This window comes from Dendrobates tinctorius, unplaced genomic scaffold, assembly GCF_039654945.1.
Source record: "Dendrobates tinctorius isolate UK_male_01 unplaced genomic scaffold, ASM3965494v1 ptg000196l, whole genome shotgun sequence".
Taxonomy (NCBI): Eukaryota; Metazoa; Chordata; class Amphibia; order Anura; family Dendrobatidae; genus Dendrobates; species Dendrobates tinctorius.
The window spans coordinates 5800293-5827037 of NW_027361863.1; the positions used below are offsets into that span (position 1 = coordinate 5800293).

At 42.3% G+C, this 26745-nt stretch overlaps 1 protein-coding gene across 7 annotated transcripts in view; it reads left to right on the plus strand.

The window, feature by feature from the left end:
• CRTAC1 (cartilage acidic protein 1) overlaps nt 1–26745 on the plus strand; it is a 792023-nt gene that overhangs the window by 77291 nt on the left and 687987 nt on the right. Inside the window, exon 1 of one of the 7 annotated variants that reach the window (XM_073552830.1) lies at nt 10085–10204. The exons of the other annotated variants lie outside the window; for them this stretch is intronic. The gene's annotated coding sequence lies outside the window, so the exon portion shown is untranslated. Of the gene's footprint in view, nt 1–10084; nt 10205–26745 lie in introns of those variants that run through there. 7 annotated transcript variants of the gene reach the window in all.

Sequence of the window (26745 nt, forward strand, 5' to 3'; positions counted from 1 at the left end):
CGGACAGTCGGCACAGCCCCCCCGAAGGCCCGAACTGACGGCGCATCATGATGCGCACAGACAGCGCATCATGATGACGTCATTTCGGCAGCCAATCAGAGCCACAAAAGTGGCTCATTGCATTTTGGACTTCCGATTCTGGTATCCAATAAAAAGTATCGGTACTCGGTATCGGAATTCCGATACGGCAAATATCGGCCGATACCCGATACTTGCGGTATCGGAAAGCTCAACACTAGTTATATTACATTGTTCTATGGTGTGAGTTCCCTTTCATTGCCTTTTGTCTCCATGATGTCAATTTGCTGCCTGTAGTTTTGTTAGGAACAGTTAATGGTTAACTTTGTGGGCTGGGTCAGCAGCCTTGAGGGAACAGAAAGCTCCTGCTTCCTGTCAGAAGCCCGGGCACGTTTGCCCTGGGTAGACGTGTGGTTGCAGCCAGGGCATTGCCAGACTCCCATGAGGGAGAGGATCTGCTGTCCTGGGCCAAAGGACACAACAGAGCATTGCCAGACTCCTAGGAGGGAGGAAATCTGCTGCCCCAGACTAAGGACTATGGACTAATGGATAAAGGACCACAATACGTGCCCCATAACTTTGGATGGGCCCCAGCTGAAGGGACTATAAGCGTCCAGATTCCAGCGAGTGGACTGATTGCCTGATCTCAGCTACCTTAGTCGTTGTGGGTACGGCCGTGAATAGTGTCAGGGAAAGAGCAGGAAGCCAGTGTTGTATCTTCTTTTCTACTACCTTTTCCTACTTTGTTATTATCTATCTATAATAATAAATGCCCTAAGCAACTTCCGGTTGTAACAACTTCCGTCCAGTTGTAACCGGTGACGTCACCGCACACCTCTTTCCATGTTAACCCTCAACACACACACTCCTCTCACCTTTCACCATCTCCACTCACTCTTTCACTCCACATACGACCCTTTCTCTCACTCCGTCTCTCATACTCACGCCGTCATCGCCGCTGATCCACGATCCCCGACATCTTCTTCCACCGGCGCCATCCTGGATGCAGACGTCCTCCACGCCGGCGACATGTTCTTGCGGCGACGCCATTTTGGATCGGCGAAATCCCACGATAGTCAAGATGGCGTCGCCGCAAGAACATGTCGCCGGCAAGGACGACGTCGGGATCCAAAATGGCGTCGGCGAAAACTCGCGAGATTTCGCCAACGCCATTTTGGATCCCGACGTCGTCCACGCCGGTGACATGTTCTTCCGGCGACGCCATCTTGACTATCACGGGATTTCAAGATACTCAAGATGGCGTCGCCGCAAGAACATGTCGCCGGGGTGGACAACGTCTGGATCCAGGATGGTGCCGGCGGAAGAAGATGTCGGGGATCGTGGAGCAGCGGCGATGATGGCGTGAGTATGAGAGACGGAGTGAGAGAAGGGGTCGTATGTGGAGTGAAAGAGTGAGTGGAGATGGTGAAAGGTGAGAGGAGTGTGTGTGTTGAGGGTTAACATGGCAAGAGGTGTGATGCTATCGCATCCTCTCGATGCGATAGCATCGGGCCATAATCTAGTTGAAAAGAAACATAAATTAAAGTTATCCCTGTTGGATCACAGCGGTGACCCTGGATTTTGATAGCTGGACTACAGTGGCTGGAAAGAAAAGGTAACCTGTGGGAAGGAGCTGTGTCTGTCCTGTCTATTTATGTACAAGGGGCCGAGGGTGCTCGCAGACCATTTTCTCCGTGGACTATGTCTGTTGTCTGTGTCTTTAAGTAACTCTGCCATAACTACCCCCCCATGCCACCTTGTTACGTTACCACTGAGTAATTTTAATTTTTTGTATTTATCATGCTTTGCTTATATAGCGCCATCATATTCTGCAGCGATTTACATTATCATCACTGTCCCCATTGGGGCTCACAATCTGAATTCCTTATCAGTATGTCTTTACAGTGTGGGAGGAAAACAGAGAACCCGTAAGAAACCCACACAAACACGGGGAGAACATACAAACTCCTTGAAGATGTTGTCCTTGGTGGGATTTGAACCCAGGACCACAGTGCTGCAAGGCTGCAATGCTAACTACTGAGCCACTGTGCCTTCTCTGCACTATTGCATACACGTACCTGTTTACACATTGTGACAAGGTGACTGGTGGTAAAGTACTGGAGAGGAGATATGTATTACTGCGGTTGTTAGTGTCAGTGATATGAACCTGGGGAAAAATCCTCCAGCACACTAAGTGATGAGGGGTTCATCGGCCATGTTAAAGGCTGGGCTTTTTTGTGAACAGCTGAAGAATGGGTGGGAGGCTGTTTACCATATCTCCACCCCAGGGTGGAGTGTAGAAGGTAAATAGCCTTCTGGGTCATTCAGGGTTCCGTGTGCCTGGAGGTGAGGGCTCCAGAGCTCTGTTTATAGTATAGGCTATTTACTGAACTTTGCTGTTTTTCCCGAGCGGGCAGATCCCAGCAGCCATATGGACTGTGCTATATGTTATCTTTCGTTTTCCTGTTATGCCAGAAAGGCCATGTTTTATTTTGTTGAACTCTGCACTGGTTTATGACTTAGTTTTTTTTTAGTAAACCAGTAGAAGATTCAAATGAGAAATGTTCCTGTGTCTACCTCTGTGAGCAGTAAAGTGAGAAGATCTATCAAAACATGCACTGCCCTCCTGCTGGGCAATGCACTGTGCTTCTGCCGGGTCATGCACTGGTCTCCTGCTGGGCCATACACTACCCTTCTGTTAGTCCATTCACTGCCCTTTTGCTTGGCCATGCGCTATCCTTTTTGCTGCATTGCCGAGCAGGAGGTAGGTGCGTGACCCATCAGATGGACAGTGCACGGCCTAACAAGGGTCAATGAATTGCCCTGTAGGTCAACGCATGTTGCTGCAAAAGGTTAGTTACTACAGTCAATCAATTGCCTCTAAGCTATGCTACTGGCATGACTGCACTGAGCCATATTGTCAGTAAGGTCGGGATCGCACATGTGAGAAACTCGGAGGAGTCTCGCATCTTAATACCCGGCACTGCCGCCGGCACTCGGGAGCGGAGTGTGTGGCTACCTGTAATTCTATGCAGCCGCACGATCCGCTCCCGAGTGCCGGGTATTAAGATGCAAGACTCGTCCGAGTTTCTCGCATGTGTGATCCCGGCCTGAGTAGAATAAGTGACCAGCGAAGGCACACATACGGTTTTCTTGAATCTCAGTAAGTCCATTAACTTAATGGTTTCACTGGTCAGTAGTTGATTTCGACTTTTGATCTTATTCAATTAAGTCAACTTTTACAAGATTACAGGACCCATTTGTAATTCTAAAGGCTCTAAATGTATGCAAGTGAATTCCTGCTATTTAATCACAAATCATCGGTTTGCTTCCTACCAGGCGCCTTTTAATCATTTTTCAGAGCCATTGTTGTCAGCAGGACTCGCTGCAAGTTAATCAAGTCGGGGAAACTTCAAGATTTCAAGAAGTTAATGACAGCCATTGACTGTAATTAGATGAGAGATGAGCTTTTATGAGAAAGTATAGATACTGGGAAGATAGATGTAGATACCTTATATACTATACTACTAGTGTTGAGCATTCCGATATTGCAAATATCGGGTATCGGACGATATTCGCTGTATCGGAGTTCCGATACCGAGTACCGATATTTTTACAATATCGAATACCGGAATCGGAAGTTCCCATAATGCAACGAGCCAGTTGTGTTAGCCATGTTAACTAATGGCATGGCTGTGATTGGCTGCTGAAATGATGTCATCATGATGCGCAGTCTGTGCGGGCCTGCCAGGGGTCTGTGCGGGCCTGCCAGGGGTCTGTACGGGCCTGCCGGGGGTCTGTGCGGGCTGCCGGGGGTCTGTGCAGGCTGCCGGGGGTTGTGTGTGTGTGTGCAGGCATCGTCCGATGGGACTACATTGTAGCTATGCCTGCTACAATGACAGTGATTGACACATTAGCCAATGATGGGACAGTAGTAGTCCCATCATCCGGCTAATGTGTTGAATGTAAAAAAACCATACAGTACATACTACATACATACTTCATATATACTACATTCATACAACATACATACATACATGCATACTACATACTACAAAGATACTACATATATACTACATTCATGCAACATACATACATGCTACATAATACATACATAGTACATATATACTACATTCATACAACATACATACATACATACATACAACATACATGCAACATGCTACATACATACTACATACATACTACATACATACTACATACAATACATTCATACAATACATACATATAGACATACAGCACATATAACATAGAGTACATACTCACCATCACTTGTCACTTTGATCCCCGAAGCCAGTGTCATCTCACTGTAAAAAATATTAAAATAACAAACAACCAATACACTCCCTGATCCGCAGAAATCCACGAGTGTCCCACGACGATCTCCTGCAGTGCATCACTGAGAGGTTACTATAGTTCACTGGTCTCACTTTATGGCAAAAGCTGCATGGGAACTTTCTCACACAGCAATGCCAAAAGTGAGACTAGGGACTATTTTTTTACAGTGGCGGAGGAATACAGTGCGGAAGGATACCTACCTCCCGTCATTGTATTCCTGGTGCCCCTAGAGAGCGGTCGCATCAGCTGATGCTACTGTTCTCCACGGGAGATCATCGTGGGACACTCATGGATTTCTGCGGATCACGGAGTATATTGGTTGTATGTTATTTTAATATTTTTTACACATGAAACTGGCTTTGGGGATCAAAGTGACAAGTGATGGTGAGTATGTACTCTATGTTATATGTACTGTATGTCTATATGTATGTATTGTATGAATGTATTGTATGTAGTATGTATATAGTATGCATGTAGTATGTATGTTGTATGTCTGTAGCATGTTTTACATATGTTGTATGTATGTAGTATGTATGTAGTATGTACTATGTATGTACTGTATGTTGTATGAATGTAGTATATATGTAGTATGTATGTTGTATGAATGTAGTATATATGAAGTATGTATGTAGCATGTAGTATGTATGTTGTATGAATGTAGTATAAATGAAGTATGTATGTAGTATGTATGTATGTGGTATGAATGTAGAATGTATGTAGTATGTATGTAGTATGTATGTACAGTCATATGTTAAAGTTTGGGCACCCCTATTAATGTTAACCTTTTTTCTTTATAACAATTTTGGTTTTTGCAACAGCTATTTCAGTTTCATATATCTAATAACTGATGGACTCGGTTATATTTCGGGATTCAAATGAGGTTTATTGTACTAACAGAAAATGTGAAATCTGCATTTAAACAAAATTTGACCGGTGCAAAAGTATGGGCACCCTTATCATTTTCTTGATTTGAACACTCCTAACTACTTTTTACTGACTTCCTGAAGCACTAAATTGGTTTTGTAACCTCATTGAGCTTTGAACTTCATAGCCAGGTGTATCAAATCATGAGAAAAGGTATTTAAGGTGGCCACTTGCAAGTAGTTCTCCTATTTGATTCTCCTATGAAGAGTGGCATCATGGGCTCCTCAAAACAACTCTCAAATGATCTGAAAACAAAGATTATTCAACATAGCTTTTCAGGGGAAGGATACAAAAAGTTGTCTCAGAGATTAACCTGTCAGTTTCCACTGTGAGGAACATTGTAAGGAAATGGAAGAACACAGGTACAGTTCTTGTTAAGCCCAGAAGTGGCAGGCCAAGAAAAATATCAGAAAGGCAGAGAAGAAGAATGCTGAGAACAGTCAAGGACAATCCACAGACCACCTCCAAAGACCTGCAGCATCATCTTGCTGCAGATGGTGTCACTGTGCATCGGTCAACAATACAGCGCACTTTGCACAAGGAGAAGCTGTATGGGAGAGTGATGCGAAGGAAGCCGTTTCTGCAAGCACGCCACAAACAGAGTCGCCTGAGGTATGCAAAAGCACATTTGGACAAGCCAGTTACATTTTGGAAGAAGGTCCTCTGGACTGATGAAACAAAGATTGAGTTGTTTGGTCATACAAAAAGGCGTTATGCATGGAGGCTAAAAAACACAGCATTCCAAGAAAAACACTTGCTACCCACAATAAAATTTGGTGGAGGTTCCATCATGCTTTGGGGCTGTGTGGCCAATGCCGGCACCGGGAATCTTGTTAAAGTTGAGGGTCGCATGGATTCAACTCAGTATCAGCAGATTCTTGACAATAATGTCCAAGAATCAGTGACGAAGTTGAAGTTACGCAGGGGATGGATATTTCAGCAAGACAATGATCCAAAACACCGCTCTAAATCTACTCAGGCATTCATTCAGAGGAACAATTACAATGTTCTGGAATGGCCATCCCAGTCCCCAGACCTGAATATCATTGAACATCTGTGGGATGATTTGAAGCGGGATGTCCATGCTCGGCGACCATCAAACTTAACTGAACTGGAATTGTTTTGTAAACAGGAATGGTCACAAATACCTTCATCCAGGATCTCATTAATAGCTACAGGAAGCGACTAGAGGCTGTTATTTTTGCAAAAGGAGGATCTACGAAATATTAATGTCACTTTTATGTTGAGGTGCCCATACTTTTGCCTGGTCAAATTTTGTTTAAATGCAGATTGCACATTTTCTGTTAGTACAATAACCCTCATTTGAATCCAGAAATATAACTGAGTCCATCAATTATTAGATATATGAAACTGAAATAGCTGTTGCAAAAACCAAAATTGTTATAAAGAAAAAAGGTTAACATTAATAGGGGTGCCCAAACTTAAACATATGACTGTATGTTGTATGAATGTTGTATGAATGTAGTATGTATGTTTTTTTTTTTTTTGTTTTTTTTTACATTCAACACATTAGCCGGATGATGGGACTACTACTGTCCCATCATTGGCTATTGTGTCAATTACTGTCATTGTAGCAGGCACATCCCGATGTGACTTGTAGTCCCATCGGACGATGCCTGCACACACACAGAACCCCCGGCAGGCCCGCACAGACCCCCGGCAGGCCCGCACAGACCCCCGAGAGGCCCGTATAGACCCCGCCCGCACACACACACACGCACAGTGTCCGCCCACGCACCGCCCACACTCTTCCGCCCTCCCGAACTGGATGTGCAAGTAAATAAAGGGTTTATTTGCATTCCGATATTTGTGCCCCATTGACTTGCATGGGTTTCCGGTATTGGAATCGGCGATACCCGATATTTTTGGGGTATCCGTCCGATCCAATCCGATCCGATATTTCCCGATATCGGAAGGTATCGCTCAACACTATATACTGTGCAAAAGTTTTAGGCAAGCGTGGAAAAAATGCTGCAAAGTAAGTGTGCTTTCAATAGTAGAAGTGATAATAGTTTATTTTCGCCAATTAACAAAATGCAAAGTGAATGAAGAAAAGAAAAATCGAAATCCCATCAATATTTAGTGGCTGGCCTTTGCCTTCATCAGTTCTTCCAGATACACTTGTCATGTGCACAGAGTTTTTGGAGGAACACTGCAGGAGGTTGTTCCAAATTTCTAACTAACCACTGGAGATGCTCGGATATAAAAAAAATTCTATCTCACTTGTTTTTATGAATTTTCCCAGGAAAATCGATTTTCAGAGAAGTTATTCTCAGCGAAATGAATGTCTGTTTTCATTTTCTGAGGTTTCTCCAGACCACAAATCATAATAAACATAAAAATTAAAAAATGCTTAAATTCAGTTCACCGTTTACCTCCCTGCCCACTGTCCGGTCCTCTGTGCTTCTGGCCCAATGGCCACTCTAGGAAGTGCTTATTGCTACGACTAGGCCTCGGCGCATGTGTAGTGAACTCCGGGACCTGCTTGCTGCCTTCCGGCCTAGAGTGAACACCAGGCTGGAAATATAGTGCAATAGAGGACTCGACTGCAGAAAGGGTTTAGTGCTGGGTGTCTGGAGAGGTAAGCAGTTGGCTAAAGTATAAAAAGGAAAAAAAAACTCTCTTCAGTGCTCGCCTTTCTCGACAGCCGCTCCTCATTGCCCATTGTTCAGTCCTCTGCACTTTTGTTGCATTGCATCTCCGATCTGATGATCACTCTAGACTGGGGCTTCAGGTTACGAGTAGGCCCAGGAGTGTGTCCAGTGAATGTCGGGGTCTGCTTGCAGCCTGAAGTCCTACTGAAAAAAGTACACCTGAGTGGAGATTTGACGTGATGGCGGTGCGGAGGATCGGACAGTGGGTGGGGAACAGACTGTGTTGACCTAAGGGAGGGGAGGAACCCCTTGGCGCATTTCCTCAGCCCCTCTTAACCACTACAAATCAGACACGGAGACCAAATGATCGGTGAAGGTCGGTCACAGCTTTATTAAATTTTTTCTTAACAACCATTTGAAAACGGGCACTTAGCTTTCTTAAACATGCGCTAGCCGCCAAATGCCGTGCTCCATAGTCGCAGGCAAGTCTGCCAGCAAGCCGTAGCATTGTGCCATAACTTCTCCACCGCTGTGACTTGCAATAACTACAATAAAAACAAGACAACATAACTTGAGTAATTTTTAACAAAAGGGGAGGGAGGGTGGGAAAAGCACCTCCAGGACCGCAGGAAAAACGGGGAAGAGGAAGGGCTGCCTAAAACCAGGGACTTTATATACAAAGGAAGGGGTTGTGCTATCCCCATCCTGATCCCTTTGGCCCCCCCATAACATAAACCCCACCCCACTAATACGTGGGTGGGGCAGCTAAAATGCCTAAACCAACCAGGGGTAAGGGGAGGGTAGGAAAGGCACACCCAGTCAGTGGCACTTTCCTTAATCAGATCAGTGCCCACCATAGTGGATGGCCAGAGAGGTAAGCAGGGAGGTGAGTATGATTTTGTTTTACCTTTGCCATCCTTCTATCATTCAAGAAGCCATTTTGCCAGTTAGCGCTGAGTGCGTTACAAAAAATCTGTATTCTCCAGAGCATTTTTTTTTTTTAAATTTCGAGCAGAATTACTTTCCACTCAAATAAATTTGCCATCACTACTAACCTCAATTCTTCTGGGGATGTCGGCTTGATCCTTCTGTTTTCCAACAGAGCTATAGGATGTTGTTGAGATCAGGATTCTGTGGGGCCGTATCACCACTTTCACGACTCCTTGTTCTTCTTTACTCTGAAGATAGTTCTTAATGGCATTGGCTGCATGTTTGATGTTGTTGACCTGTTGCAGAATACATTTCGAGCCAATCCAACGCTCATCCTGCTCTTAGGGTTTGCAGTTTTGTCATTTCCAATATTTATAGCTTAAAGTGACCACTTATTGCCGATAGTTACTCAATGGAGGCACTACTTCCAGATATGAGTATGAGTAGCACTAATCGTACATATTGGAGAGCTCAGCCATCTATCGGATTGGCTTATAACAGACACGCGGACTTATGAGGGTGAGTGCAGGATACTGTTTCTATCACTCCTGGGGTGGAATTATCGGATTATCCTTTAATGTTACGGAAGACAAACTTACTAGCCAAATAGAAATATAATACAGTGACCAAGCACTCAGATCCTCAAAACAAATTAACCTTGGACCATTTTCCCAAATTGCAGCCAGACTTACCCAAACCATCTCGTCATATACAGAAGAGAAATGGTGTAAAGTAGGGCGCATTGTCTATGATTTCCTAGCGATGCGGCACATAATAATACAAAGTGCATCCATTCCATGTCAATATATCCTGCTGTAATGTACATCCATTTTAGTGTGGACACTGGTGGCAGAAAGTGGATCAAAAAATTGGACAATTCCGTTGTGGGAAGTGGATAGAATTGTGCACTTACTCTATAGGGGGTGCAGTTGCATCTGGTCTTTGGTGCCCTAGGGGCCCACTCTGCTGCATAAGACACTGGTATTATAGGCTGCACTGTTGTAAGTTCTGCGTCGTGGTCTGGTTACACCTCAGGGGTTAATTTTAGATTATTTGTTATAGAAACAAGCAATATTAAGTTATCATCGAGCCTACGACAGAGAAGCACTTGGGGTAAGCAGATGCAGCACATCAGGAATTAGGCATGTACGAGTCCCTCCTACAGATTCTTCTGCATTTATAATGTAATCTGAAAGGAATATTTAAGGAAATTTCTCAAACAAAAAAGCAATCTTCCATTTTACACTTCCATTAAATATCGCTGGGACAGAACGACTGCCTGCGCAATCACTAACGTAGAAGCAGCAGTCGCCGTGCATAGTAATATCAGGAGGTCAGGTCCACGGAGGGAAGGCGACAAGGTAAGAAGATTTGCGATGTGATAGCTGAAAATGTGTTATTTCACAGCTACTTGTGATTAGAGAGTACGCATTGATAACGCATTACCGTCTCCGCTCTATGTAGACATCTAACTTGTCATCATCCAGTAATCCAGATACCGAGCCCAGTAAATAGGGGATGGTGCCGTCTATGGTCAGATTGGTTTAGTAATGCAAAAATAGAGCTGTGTCCCTCCCCTTAGGGAAATGTACAATTGTGCCCTTCCTTATCCTTTCTCGTGGTGTAAAATGACCAGCTTTGAAAAAAAGAAATCCTGATACTCTGTAGGGAGATGTTTATGCTGTAGGTGTCCATATGTGGCCTCCCTCCAGTGGTTGTTATCAATTGTAACCTGTGAAGGATTTTTCTGCAAGCAAATAATATAATATTACGATAATGTATTAAAGTTGTATCTTGAGTGTTTAGAGTCCTAAATTCCAGAGAAGGAAAGGGTAGAAACATCTGTAGATTTCACTGCTTTGCTTTGATAGATTCTATTTAATCTCGCACTTCTGGAAAAAAAGACCAAAATGTAATGAGCCAGTTTGACTAATATCTTACTTGGTGGCTAAAGTATAGGCCAATTCAGTGAGTCAACTGGAAACCAGCAGTAGAGATGAAAGGATCGATTGGCGAAAGATCGACTTCGAGTAAAATTTCCTGAAATTGACAGATTCGTACAAATTAAAAAAAATAGGAGATTCAATTAGAGGGGCGCAAAAGTTTGTAAAAAAATTTGCTTGACAACATTTCTCACACTGCTAAAGCATTATAGAGCTGGCTAATGTCATTCTTGCATTGCCGTGCAGCCTCCCCATAATGCGCTGCAGCTATGACATCTAGCGGCTTATCACATCTTGTATAGTGGTGGTCAGTACTGGGGCCATCACATATCAGCATCTCCCAGTGGAGCAGTTTGTACGGCAGAGTCATTTTTCTTCTCCAGAGCTACTGGGTAAGTTTCTCTTTCCTGTAGAGTTTAAGCTCTTATGGTCAGCGGAGTCCTCTCTCTACTGTACAATGTAAGCTCTTATGGTCAGTTATGGACAGCAGGGTCCTCTCTCTCTCCTGTAGAGTGTAAGCTCTTATAATCAGCAGGGGCTCTTTCTCTTTTTCTCCTGAAGAGTGTAAGCCCTTATGGTCAGTGGATTCCTTTCTCTCTTATAGAGTGAAGGCTCCTATGGTCAGCGGAGTCCTCTCTCTTTTGTAATGTGAAAGCTCTTATAGTCAACGGTGTCCTCTCTCTTCTGTAGAGTGTAAGCGCTTAAGGTCCTTGACATCTTGTCTTTCCTGTACAATGTAATTTCTTATGGTCAGCAGAGGTCCTCTCTCTCTGTCCTTGTAGAGTGTAAGCTCTTATGGTCAGCGGGATCTTCTCTCTCTCATGTAGAGTTTAAGCTTTTATGGTCAGCGGGGTTCTCTGTCTGTCTCCTGCAGAGTGTGAGCTCTTGTGGTCAGCGGAGGTTCTCTCTCCTTGTAGAGTGTAAGCTCTTATGGATAGTGGGATATTCACTCTCTCCTGTAGAGTTTAACTCTTATAGTCAGCAGAGTCCTCTCTCTCCTGTAGAGTGTAAACTCTTATGGTCAGTGGGGTGCTCTCGCTCTCTCTCTCCTGTAGAGTGTAAGTGCTTAAGGTCCTTGACATCTTGTTTCTCCTGTAAAATGTAAGCTCTTTGGTCAGCGGAGGATCTCTCTCTCTGTCCTTGTAGAGTGTGAGCTTTCATGGTCAGTGGGGTTCTCTCTCCTTGTAGAGTATAAGCTCTTATGGTCAGTGGGTTCCTCTCTCTCCTTGTAGATTGTAAGCTCTTATGGTTAGTGGGATCTTCTGTCTTTCCTGTAGAGTGTAAGCTGTTATGGTCAGTGGGGTCTTCTCTTTCTCTCTCTCTCATGCAGAGTGTAAGCTCTTATGGTCAGTGAGGTTCTCTTTCTCTCCTCTTCTTCAGGTATATTTTCCAAACCATTAGAAACTTTACAGTGCAAAAATTTGCACAAATTTAATTACCACAAATCAGATTTTTGGGGAAAATTTGACAAAGCCGGTAACTTCCAATTTAAAAAAGGCTGCTATATTCTAACCTGTAGAGTTTAGAATGTAATTTTGGGACTGAATGGAAGAAGAAAACAAAAATGTCACTCAATATATGTTACTTTATCCAGTTATGTGATCCATAGCTAAAGGGTTTGTCTGGTCTTCTGATAAAAATCTGCAGTCACTGTATGCTCACGGTGTTAGGATTTTCAGGTATCACCAGTGAGAGCTGGCGGTCACGTGATCGCACGTATGCAATTTGCGCACAAGTGGTCAATGTGGCCAAAACTATGCAAATCACATAGTATATGTCATGTGGCTGCCCAGTCTCACTGGCAATAGTGGAGAATCCTGACAGCATCTATGCACCTATAAGGATTCAGAAGTCTGCAGTCACATACACTGACTACAGACTTTTATTGGAAGACTGGACAAACCCTTTCAATAAGCCTCACCTCTGAGGGACTTTGGTAAATTTTGGATTAAAAAAGTCAATGAAATTATAACCCTGGAATTTAAGAACTTCATGTTACGGCTTTTGATACCATTAATCATCACATGAGTCTCTATAATTAGATATGTTTATATTTAACTATTCTTACTGAAAAAAAAACCCTTTCCTACATTTTTGATGGAGCCACCATCTCTCGATGGGCGACTGAGTTCCATTGTTATACAGTTCTTAAATTGCAAATTCAACTTTTCCAAATAAGAAGGCAACGGTATTAAAAACCGCCCATGGTACAGATCCAGAGGTTGTGATTTTTTCACTGAAAAGATTAAGATGAACAGGCTTATCCCTTTATATAAGTATTCCGGCAAAGCAATGACTTTTTGATGGATCACCGAGGTCCTTGAGCGTAGATGACATGACAGATTGAACCCATCCCAAGATACACCCTCCAGTAGTAGGTAGGGGGCATGTTACAAATTAGCTTTGCTATCAAGAAGTGGTGTCTAGCTTTGCCTCTGCAGTGTAAAGTCCAAAATTATATCATTAATCATAATTAATTCTAAAGAATAATTTGGGACAAATAAACCCACCTCCCAAGAACCATGTCGTTTTGTATAGCCCTTACCAATTTTGCAACTATCCCCGAAAAATTGAGACCATAGATTTAGAACAGTGCCGCATGTTTATTTGCCAAAAAAATAGTACTTTCCGTTAAATTACAAACTCCCTGACAAATATCGTGGCTGTTTCTCTGCAGTGGAATATTTTAGAATAATTCTCCTCCTGTACATATTACCAAGTGTTTTAAGCCTCAGCAGCGAGTCCTTTGCCAAATTCATTGGCACTCTGTTCATTATACAGCAATTACAGCTGTAAAATATATGGGACACCTACAAAATTAATTCACTATTCGAAGTAAATCAAAGAAGTGTGATTTTTTTTTTTTTTTGTTCTGGATTCTACAGTAACGGTTTATCCTCCACGCAGACGGTGCTTAACACAGAGCCGGGCCGTGAGGTCTGCGAAGGAAATGGGGGGCAAATGTAGAATCAGCGCTGGCGAAATGGTATAAAGTGTGAGTGGTCTGTTGTGGTTCAAGGAGGGAGCAACATATGATGGAATTTAGAGTGTCTGTGGCTCCACAATATGGGCTCCCTGTGTACAAGTGCATTGGCTGAGTCATGGGTAAAGGTCCAAAGGGTCCATTGCTTATCATTTGGTTGACCCCATAAGTAGTGTCATGGCATGGATAGCCAGTGCCCATAGCAGCTCAAATATTATGCCCCCTTAAAACAAATAATTATTTGTGAGTGCTCCCTTTAGATAATATTATTGCCACCTTAGTGCACCCTTAAAAGATATTATTGCCCCCAATGTTGCTTGATACCACCTGCAAAAAATATCGTTTTTGCTCACTGAATCCAAGAGACTTAGTCCTCTTCTCCCCTGTAGACTGATCACGCAGGCAGATATGGTGCAATGCCATTATCACTCGGGGATCTTCAGCGCTAGTGATGTCACTGCTACTTTTTTTTTCTTAGCCCTCCTTTGGGCACCATATTGCTGAATTTTACAGGTGTCTATACCCTATAGGCATCATAAGGCTATGTGCACACGGAGTTGTTTTGCTGAGTTTTTGGGGGTAGAAACTAAGCAGAAACTTCAAGTTTTTAAGGAGTTTTGAGATTTGGGGGAATTTCGACCGTTTCCGCTCAGTTTCTGCTCAGTAGCTAGGTACACAGTGTTTTTCTCAAGTGGAAACTGCCTGTAAAAACCTATGAAAAAAATGTTTAAAGAACATAAGCAATTCTATGTAAAAACAACTTGCTGTTCACCTGTTTTGACTTTACCCACTTCGGGTATTTATGAAGCTGTTAGAAGAAGTGACATGACCATTGTGGCATTTTCCGCTCCGACACTTTTGACTATACAATATAAATCAATGCGAAAGCTCAAAAGACAATCGGACATTTTTTGGACCATTTTGCCATTGTTTTCGTTTTTAAAAAAAGCTAGCGGTTTCTTCATTACTCAATGGCGTATACAAAAGGACTAGAAAACAACAGTAAAAAAGGCAAAAAAAACATTAAAAACTCTCGAAAAAAAAGCACCGGTGGCTAAAGCCGTCAGAAAAACACTCAGGAAAAAATTAAATAAAAGACGCTTCAGGAAAAATAAACTCCAGTTTCCCGATGAATCTTCTGTTTGAAAAACTTGGTGGGTTCAACTGAGTTTAAAAGAATTGAGGGAATTTTTTGAGGAACAAGAAGTGTTTCCACTTGAAAACTGGTAGTTTTGAGAAGTTTTTGGAACAGAAACCGAGCGTTAACTCTCCAAATCATCCTCAAAAACTTAAGTTTCCTCTTACTTTTCACTCCAAAAATTTATCAAAAAGACTCAGTGTGCACATACGCTAATAGTTTTCCATTAGTGGTCGGCAACCTTGGAAATGTATTAAATTCGGAAATCGCTGTTTATGATATTGAAAGACTTCTCGCAAGATGGCAACTCAGGGAATTATTTCTCCAACATTTAAAAAAAATCCAATTTTAATTTCTGAATTTCCACCCAAACTTCAAGCCATGACTGTAATCTGAATATTGTGACTTCCATATGAGCACAAGATAAACCTGTTTTTCTTAATGAATCACTGGCATATCGGAGAGGAATGGATGTGTATAAGGCTTTTCGCCCGTCCGGTATGATTCTCTCTGCAGTTCGGGAGGTGGGCTATAGCATGCGTCTCGGCTACGGTTGGCATGACTTGGGGCTAGGAGAAGAAGAGGAATTTTTATGCTTCATGTTTAATGGTTCTCTGAGGACGGCTCTGCCAGTGATTACCTCTCTTCTCATTATTTCGTGACCATTCCCAATGTGATTGCTCTCTCTTTTCATTAACTTTGGTGCGGTGTATCTTTTTTACCTGTGTTTCCAGATTTCCAGGCCAATGCCTTGTTAGAGTAGTATGGACTTGTTAAAAGCCATTACAGTTTTTTGCTCGTCTCCTCTAAGAAAACATGAATTTATTGGAATTGGTATAATATAACAAGCGTTATGAAGGTAAATAATGTAAGACTTTTTCTTCTCCATTTACAACCAAAGTAAACATGTCTCTGGTTGCTGTATCTGTTCACAGTTTCTTAATATTACTATCGGACAACTGATCGGAGATCCAACAGTGAACTATGGAATCAGGAGCCATTCAGAATTTAGCTTTGGATGCGAATGGAGAAGAAGATCTATAGTCGCCAAGTATAGCATTCTCAAAATTGCAAATTTTGTAAAATTGTGGAATAAGGAAAATAAGTCATACTTGACAACTTTTGGAAGTTTTTTTTGTAGGGGAGACTGTTATTCCTAAATGGTCAAGAAAGTTTGCATATATCAATAGTACAGGCAAATATAACAAACTTTCATACTCCTACTTTTTTATCCTTTGAAACATTGAAAAAGTCTTGGCCAGATGTACTGCCAATTCACTGAGGTGACAGGTAACAGCTGCTATTATACTCAATGAAGAGGGGAAGAGGGTGGATGAGTGAAAAGCAGCAGAAGATAGGGCAGGTAGATGGTGTTGACGTTAGAAAATGATTTAGCTTATCCCAGAGCTGGATTTACAGCAACACAGCTCAGTACTGCTGTATATTCACCTCCATGCTGCTGCTGGTTCTCAACATTGGGCTACATAGAGGCAGGAGCAAGGGAGAAGGAATCCCTCATATCTGTGTGTGCAGTTTATGGACTTCATAGCAGCCTGTTTGCTCCCACTAGCTCAGAGATGACAGTTTATGGAGATATAGCCTGCAGGGAGGAAAAAAAAAATGTGCCCAGAAATGTTGTTGTTCCTTATGTACACACAAGATTGTTAGTACTGAAAAGTTACTTGAAATGACATGTACAATTTAAAAGGATTGTCCAGGCCAGGGGTTCAAGTCTGCAGTCACTCTTATGTGACTGCAAACTTTTGAATCTTCGCATATCGCGCACTGCCATGATGCTCCGATGGCGGCCAGCAGTGAGAGTAGTTGGGTGTGTGACTGAAAGTGTGCGATTTGCATATATGCAGTCACGTGTTGACTAAACATATACGGCCTCACTCCATATAAGTGAATTGAGCGAGGATGGACAGGTCTAGTCGGAATGTGGTCGGAAGTTTGCAAATCGTCGGAACTGGAGAATCCTGACAGTGCACATTATCCACTCTGTGAGGATTCACAAGTCTGCAGTCAGAGTCAGTGGAAACTTGAGTCCCAAGCCTGGAGAACCCCTTAAAGGCCATAAAAATGCCGCCCCCATTTGCTGGAAATGCCTCATCACTAGTGTTGAGCATTCCGATACCGCAAGTATCGGGTATCGGCCGATACTTGCTGTATCGGAATTCCGATACCGACTTCCGATATTTTTTCAATATCGGAAGTCGGCATCGGAATCGGAAGTTGAAAGTTGATTGACAGCCGAAATGACGTCATCATGATGCGCGGTGTGTGCGCATCATGATGCGCCGTCATTTCGGGCCTTCCGGGGGTCTTTGCCGGCCTGCCGGGGGGCTGTGCCGGCCTGCCGGGGGGCTGTGTGGACTGCCCGGGGTCTGTACCGGCCTGCCGGGGGGCTGTGCCGGCCTGCCGGTGGTCTGTGCACCCTGTGGGGGTCTGTACCGGCCTGCCGGGGGGCTGTGCCGGCCTGCCGGGGGGCTGTGCTGATGTCCGGGGGTCTGTGCAAGCATCGTCCGATGGGACTACAAGTCCCATCTGGCGATGCCTGCTACCATGACAGTGATTGACACATTAGCCAATGATGGGACAGTAGTAGTCCCATCATCCGGCTAATGTGTTAAATGTTAAAAAAAAAATATATATATATATATATATACTACATACATACTACATGCTACATACATACTACATATATACTACATGCTACATACATACCACATATATACTACATACATACTACATGCATGCTACATGCTACATACATACCACATACATACTACATACATACTACATACATACTACATACATACTACATACATACTACATGCATGCTACATGCATGCTACATACATACTACATGCTACATACATACCACATATATACTACATACATACTACATGCATGCTACATACATACTACATGCATGCTACATACATACTACATATATACTACATACATACTACATGCATGCCACATGCTACATACATACCACATACATACTACATACATACTACATACATGCTACATACATGCTACATGCATGCTACATACATAACACATATATACTACATGCATGCTACATACATACTACATGCTACATACATACCACATACATACTACATGCATGCTACATACATACTACATGCTACATACATACTACATATATACTACATGCATGCTACATACATACTACATACATACTACATATATACTACATGCATGCTACATACATACTACATGCTACATACATACCACATATATACTACATACATACTACATGCATGCTACATACATACCACATATATACTACATACATACTACATGCATGCTACATACAATACATACATAGACATACAGTACATATAACATAGAGTAACATACTTACCAATACTTGTCACATTGTTCCCCGAAGCCATTGTCTTTTACGGAATAAATATTAACATAACAAACCACAAAAATACTCACCCATGATCCGAAGCAGTCCACGAGTGTGTCCCACGACGATCTTGGGTAGAGAACGGCAGCATCAGCTGATGCTGCCGTTCTCTACGGGCTGCAGGAATCCAATGACGGAAGGTAGGTATCCTTCCGCACTGTATTCCTCCGCCACTTAAAAAAAAAAAGTCCCTAGTCTCACTTTATGCCATTGCTGCGTGGGAAATTCCCACACAGCTTTTACCATAAAAAAGCTCATGACCCTTCCCTGCCTCCTCAAAACACAGGGTTAGAAATAACTTTTCAGAATTCCTACTTTCCAGAGATTTTCCTCTTCTCGGGAAAGTCTTCCCTTTTTTCCAGGAGCCTTCCATTCTTGGAGTGCTGGTAACTAGTACTAAATAACTTTATCTAGTGAGGTACTTATTAATATTTTTGCTGTACAATTGTTAAGACGGTCCAGAGGACTATCACAATCCACAACTTTCATTAAGATTTCAGAACTTTCCAAGTTCGAAAAATAGCTTGGAAATAAAACATCGGTAATTAAAAAGAAAAAAAAAAAAAGAATGGAGCTCCAGTATCTCCAAAGCTGAACCTATATCACTTTTAGGCAAACATATATTTTATGTGTCATCTCGGATCCTACAGTCTCACCTTGTATCAACAGAGAAGAACAGAATAACCGCTTCCAAAACAAAATAAAAAAAAACAATTGACGCCGTCTCTGTAGACCAGGTCTAGTATACGTCACCGTTTGCATGTTCTGCATGGAATCATGACGCCGTCACCGATGTTCCGAGGCCGCGACCTTGCTTCTCGCTTTCGTCGTCTATCAGATTATTGGGTTTTAATGCAATTTGTGATGGAGTAAATTGGTGAATTATTTAAAGCCTTTGCTAGATTCTGTATTTGCCGCTGAATATTAGTACCGGCTAACCGTTTAGATCACAAAGTCTAGCAATTGTACGGTCGTATTAATAATACATGAAGCACATTGTGTTGGAACCTGCTCTAACGCTCACGTTTCTGAAGGCTTCGGGCTTAGAGAATTAGAATGTGTAATAATCCATTATCCTTTTTCAAGCTGGAACCAGCACTCAAAATATTGTGGATTTCATGGTAATTCATTTGGAAGGAGCACTTCTCACCCATTGGCTTGTGTCGCGTGATTAGAAGGGCATGCCCTACCACAAGCTAATGCATTTTTAATTTTTGGTTGGAGAAATTGAACATGTAGCAATAACCTGTATAACCTGAATACGTAACAGCGTAACGTAAAGTACAACCTAAATCTATAAACCCCGGACTCGTCCAATTTCATTCCTTCTATTCAGTCTCGGGACATTTCCACCAAGGTCAATTTTTACTTTGTTCTTTATTTCCTCTGTTTCTTCAAAGGACCATCATTATTTTCTTATTATTCTGATAACTGTAGGACAAGTTATAATTTTTCAGTTTAATATAAAGTAAACTGAAAAATGGGAAGAAAAATAATAATAAAAAAAAATGCAATTCTGCCATAGTTTTTTTTTTTTTTGTTTACACCGTTCGTTGCGTCAACAAAAGGGACCCGGTAACATAATTCTTCATTCATTTAAGAAATAATAAACTTTTAGAATTTTTTATTTATATTTTGCGGCTTAAAAAAAATTCAGGTCTTGGGGAAAAAAAATGATTTTCCTAGAATTGAAACAGTTTTGTGTCCAGAGTCTGTCCCTTTTTTAAATGGAGAGTTGTTTTTTTGTTGGTTCCATTTTGGGGTTCGTGTATCACTATTTATTCCATGGTTTTAGAGATGCCAGATGACCCAAAAAAAAGGTCAATTCAGACATTTCATTTTTTTTTTCCGTTTTTGACGTTTAAAATGTAGGTTAATTAGTTAATTAATTTCATAGATCGGACTTTTAGGGCTCGTGCAGACAACCATATAACTATCCAGAGCGATTTGTTGGTTTTGACGGATAGCACTTGTACCCCTGATATCCTATGTGGCTGTGCACACATCTGATTTTTTTCCTTGGACCGAGTGGTCCGAGAAAAAATATCACAGCATTCTCAGTTTGCCTCCGATAATTGGATGGCACTCACCCAATCACCTCTATGGCTAGGTGGAAACAAAATCATACGGCACTCGGATGATATCTGATTTTCACGACTGACAATATAAAGAAGATGGATAAACTTTTTTTTTCTCTCCACCTCCGTAAAAAATGGGTTCACGCTCTTATCAAACTGTGGTCACACTCTGATCAGAGCGTGATTAGTGCAATCTGACTCATTTTCACGGATGGACACGGTCATTTGCACCTGCCCTTTCAAATGTCGATCTCAAATTATAATTTTTTTATTATTGTATTGGAAAAAATATGTGATTAGAACTGTTATATTTTATTATAAATGTTTTCATTCATTTTAACTTACTTTTCAAAAAGTAGCTAAGTTTTTTTTTAACTTTAAACATCCCAAGGAGCACTGTGCAAGTGATCATATTTGTTACGGGGCTGGCGGAACGCACCAAATAATAAAAATGAAATAATATATAAGGTGCGTTCGCAGCCCAGGGCCCACCGTGCAGAGGTGACCAACTGCTGCTAAACAATGAGGGAAAGGCGTGTAGGAATAAAGCCGGATAACAGTGCGTAATCACTGAGCCAGTGCTAACAGGCACGTGTGCCGTTACTTCACATAACACGTGCCTGCCGGCGAACAACTGCAACCTGTTAGCGTCACAGGTCACGGGGTGTGAACCACTGCTGCTACGTGTGCAGTATCCGCCCTGATGGACGCCACTAACCAGCCTAAAAACCGGGATGGAAAGCGCTACTAAAGCGCACGGCGTAACTAGCGGACGCTGCTATAGCAGTGGCCAAGGAGGCCTATACTGGCCGACGCCCTAGGCGCTAGCGGTGGATGTGGAACAACACTGCGGCGCTATGCAGTGTAGAGCTAACGTACTGACTCTAATCCCTCACCCTAACACATACGTAATATCCAAGGAGGGCGGAATTATATTGCATCAGTCACCAGGCTCATTCATCCATCACACATACACTAAATGCATTAGCCTCAGAGTCTATCATAGCGCAGGCCGGTTGGCCATGCGTGCCTTTTATAGCCATGCCTTTCCGGGACCTTCCTGATCCTCCAGATGGACCAATCAGACCTGGAGAAGGCCCTGAGCATGTGACTCCCGATCCCCAATGGGAGATCGTCTTCTGAGCATGCTCAGTGGAGTGAAGGGAGGACTTAGACTCTGGAGCCTTTTGCTCCTGGACAGGCTGCATTGCCATAACTGGACCAGAGGTGGCAGCAGCAACCGAACCCACGATGCTGGTGTGGGCAGAATGCCGGGATCATGGAGTCTGCTGAGCAGGCTCCACTGTGGCCAGAGGGGAATAGGAGACCGCAGATGACAAGGCTCGAGATTCCCGCTGTGCAGCGCCCGGAACCCGACGCCTAACAATATTGAAATGGAAGGAGTATCATACCACTGCAAATCTAACAAGACCCGGCCGTCCCTCTAAACTTTCATCGCAAACAAGGAGAAGACTGATCAGAGATGCAGCCAAGAGGCCCATGATCACTCTGAACTGCAGAGCTCTACAGCTGAGGTGGGACAGTCTGTCCATAGAACAACAATCAGTCGTACCTCACAAATCTGGCCTTTATGGAAGAGTGGCAAGAAGAAAGCCATTTCTCAAAGATATCCATAAAAAGTGACGTTTAAAGTTTTCAACAAGACACCTGGGAGACACACCAAACATGTGGAAGAAGGTGCTCTGGTCAGATGAAACCAAATTTGAACTTTTTGGCAACAATGCCAAATGATATGTTTGGCGTAAAAGGCAACACAGCTCATCACCCTGAATACACCATCCCCACTGTCAAACATGGTGGTGGCAGCATCATGGTTTGGGCCTGCTTTTATTCAGCAGGGACAGGGAAGATGGTTAAAATTGATGGGAAGATGGATGGAGCCAAATACAGGACCATTCTTGAAGAAAACCTGTTGGAGTCTGCAATAGACTTGAGACTGGGATAAAGATTTGTCTTCCAACAAGACAATGATCCCAAACATAAAGCAAAATCTACAATGGAATGGTTCACAAATAAATGTATCCAGGTGTTAGAATGGCCAAGTCACAGTCCAGACCTGAATCCAATCGAGAATCTGTGGAAAGAGCTGAAAATTGCTGTTCACAAACGATCTCCATCGAACCTCACTGAGCTCGAGCTGTTTGCCAGGGAAGAATGGGCAAGAATTTCAGTCTCTCGATGTACAAAACTCATAGAGACATACCCCAAGCGACTTGCAGCTGTAATCACAGCAAAAGGTGGTGCAACAAAATATTAAGTTAAAGGGGCCAAATAATATTGCACGCCCACTTTTCAGTTTTGAATTTCCACAAAAATTTTATTTGCATTGCTATCAGAACTTACTGATTTGGAGTACAGATGATAGCAGTGATGGGTCTGCCTCAGCTCATGTGTGTCTCTAACTCTGGGGACAAGATACTGGGGATAAGTTTATTCTGATAAGCCGAACACTTGGAGGAGGAGAAAGGGACTGACCCGGTTCTGTCTCCGACATAATTCACAACCTTTAACTGTCTATTTTGATAATATATATAATGATTTGCTGTGAATATCCATAGTATTTAGTTTCAGCCATAGATTTAATGTTTTCACTGTTTTTGGCTCCATCTACTCACCAAAGTCATAACTGCATGATTATTATGCATTGTACTTCCTGAATTTTATTTCCCTCTCTTCACAATGCATTTTGGGAAGGTTTGCAAAACACCCTGGTAAGTTGAAAAGCATCATGGTTAAGTCCAGCCCCCATTTTTCCCTCCAGTTCTTCCATTTCCTCTCAAGTCTGCATTTTGTGAACATTTCATTTCTCTACTCCCCTTGCATCAGCATCGCTGGTACTTAACATGCTCCCTGCATATAATCATCCCTATCTCACATTAGCCAGCTTAGTTAGCTCCCTTGGTCAGCTAGTAGTGCAGACATGTATGTTATGTATATATGTATTCTTATGAACCCAGTACTGATTGTATTCATATGTTTCTGTTTGTAGTTTCACCCATCTATATACCCTATGTTCAATAAAGCACAGATTCAACTACAGTCTCCCTTATTGGACCCCGGTATAGCGGTTTAGCTGCTTGTTAGGCTACATGAATCCCGGTTCATTTAGTGAGGACATGACAGACCCATCACTGCCATCATCTGTACTTCAAATGAGTACATTCTGATGTCCATGTAGCTGAAGGCAACAAATAGATTGGGAAAAATCTGAGGTTTGGAAACCGCTTACTTGCAATTTCTACTTACAGCTATGAAGACTAATCTTGTAATAAACTTTATAAAGTTTCATAACTTTCCATGTTGATAGGTGTCCTTTCTGTGCTCTTTGTCCCTCCTCCCGGCTGTTGCTCGCTGTCCTCCTTCTTTGATTGACGTGGATGACACCTCCTGCGTCTTCCACATTGCTGGGCGAAATCTTGCGCATGCTCATAGAAATCGTGTCTCGCGCCTGCGCACTGTGCTTTGCCCTATTGTGAGCAGAGCCGAAAACATAAATGCACATACAGTATGCGCAGAAGAGCAAAATACAGTGATCAGGTGCAAGTCTCTGCACATGCGTAAGATTTTGCTGCAAGAAAATTCCATCGGCACCCCATAAAGCTATGATATGGGGAAAGGCAAAAGGCCACTGGGTTCCTGGATGGGTGAACAGGTCGTTCTCAACTTCTTAATTGATGCCACCAGATTTTAAAAGTGGCACCTAGATGATTAAAAAGCAGAGACTGGGCTCGCTCTGGTCGCTGCCGATTGAGGTAGATGTCGGCTGTATAACCAAGCCGGCACTTGCCTTGTTTGGAGCAGGTGCAGTTCCTGAGCCTGTTCATACACTGGCACCTATCACAGAGCGTAACATTATGTTCTTCAAGGGAAGGCCCCCAAAATCTCCTTTCTTTGGTGTCTTTGTGAAACCCCATGCATGTTTTGATCTGTCTCATAGGCTAGCATAAAGGAGAAAACAATGCGTAAAAAAGTCAAGGGGCAGCCCCTGTATCTTCTAGAGTCATGCAGTCCTAGTGTTTCACGCGCGCTCCAGTATGACTATAGTTGTGGTTTAGCAATGATATATGTGACTTGTTGCCTTTTAAAGATGCCTGGAGTGATTTCTGCTCTGAAGCCAGTCCTTAAAAAAAGCATATTTTTGGATATTGACCTGATGGAAATGAATCAGGCGCCGCTGATAACGAAATTGTCTCTGTTCTGAGTTGTTCCGTTGACATTCTTGTGTTGGCAAATCTTAGTCTGTGGATGATATAAAATGTCTCGTTTTAATTTTACATGTTACAAGATTAATCCTTTAATTGTCGTGGGAAATTAATTTTCTCCGTCCCTGACACTACGGTTTTATGATGAGGATAATATATTTGATAACTTGCCATTTTGTAGAGACTAGTGCCAAAACGCTAAATCTGTTCTCTGCATCTAATGCTCAGTCGTTTTATAACACAGAAATATATAAATAAAATAAATAAATTATCTTTTAATGTAAATGAACATAATCTGGTCAGAAGAACTATTCTGGTTTCCTTACCAAAAATTCTGAAAAAGTATTTTTCTAAGCTTCCCTGTGACCTTTATGGCACTGCTTCTAATTTTTGCTCCTGGAGGAAGGCTTTTGACTAAATTAGTCTCCTTCCCCCTCTGGCAGCTGACAATATAGTTCATTCTCAGTTTTCTAAGCTATAGGGTTATTCTCCTTCCCTGGCAAGCAGGGCAGAAAGATGTTTCCATTGGCTTCTCCGTAGTGATCAGCAGATCGCCATGCGGAGATCTGGCCGTATGGAGGGTGACTGAGCACTTGTGTTCACCAGAATACAGCTGATTAGTTGGACATGCACATGTATATACTCTGTGACCCCATATTATGTAAGTAAATTTAATAATTCTTTTAATATTTTTTTTATCAGCTGGTCTATACAATGAATATGATATTTATTATTGGGACATCAACACTAAAGGAGAAATTGAAAAACTTGGAAATAATATGTTTTAAAGGAAATGTATTATCACAAAATTACCTGTTTTTTAAATTGTCTTTTTTGTTTTTCTTATTTTTCATATATTACTTTCAATATAAAAAATAAATTAAAAAAAATTATAATTTTAACACTGGCCACTAGACCTAATGCTAGAGCAATAGAGTTCTACATCCTGTCCTTCGCATAGACATTAGCATCAGAAGGCTGTGTCAGACCCTATATGTATTGAAGAAAGATATTGTATATGCTGTAATTTTGGGACGGTTCGCTGCACAAAGAGGGCGAGGAGGTGAGCTGTAACGTCACCTATTGTGAATGGTGGCTCTTGTGTTATCTACTGTATATAGAGGTGTTATCAGTCATTGTACAGGAGGAGGAGGTGAGCTGTGACATCACCTATTGTGAATGGTGGATCCTGTGTTATCTACTGTATATAGAGGTGTTATCAGTCATTGTTCAGGAGGAGGTAAGCTGTAACGTCACCTATTGTGAATGGTGGCTCTTGTGTTATCTACTGTATATAGAGGTGTTATCAGTCATTGTACAGGAGGAGGAGGTGAGCTGTGACATCACCTATTGTGAATGGTGGATCCTGTGTTATCTACTGTATATAGAGGTGTTATCAGTCATTGTTCAGGAGGAGGTGAGCTGTAACGTCACCTATTGTGAATGGTGGCTCTTGTGTTATCTACTGTATATAGAGGTGTTATCAGTCATTGTACAGGAGGAGGAGGTGAGCTGTGATATCACCTATTGTGAATTTTGGACCCTGTGATATCTACTGTATATAGAGGTGTTATCAGTCATTGTACAGGAGGAGGTGAGCTGTAGCATCATCTATTGTGAATGGTGGATCCTGTGTTATCTACTGTACATAAAAGTGTAATTAGTCATTGTACAGGAGGAGGAGGTGAGCTGTGACATCACCTATTGTGAATGGTGGATCTTGTGTTATCTACTGTATATAGAGGTGTTTTCAGTCATTGTACAGGAGGAGGTGAGCTGTGACATCATCTATTGTGATTGGTGGATCCTGTGTTATCTACTGTACATAGAAGTGTTATCAGTCATTGTGCAGAAGGAGGAGGAGGTGAGCTGTGACATCATTATATTGTGAATGTTGGATCCTGTGTTATATACTGTATAAAGAGGTGTTATCAGTACAGGAGGGGGAGGAGTTGGAGGTGAGCTGTGATATCACTTATTGTAAATCGTGAATCCTGTGTTAGTTACTGTATATACATACATACATGCATACATGTGGTCCCATGCCGACTAGGCCTGTGCGATCTCACTTAATGCAAGTGAGTCTAGT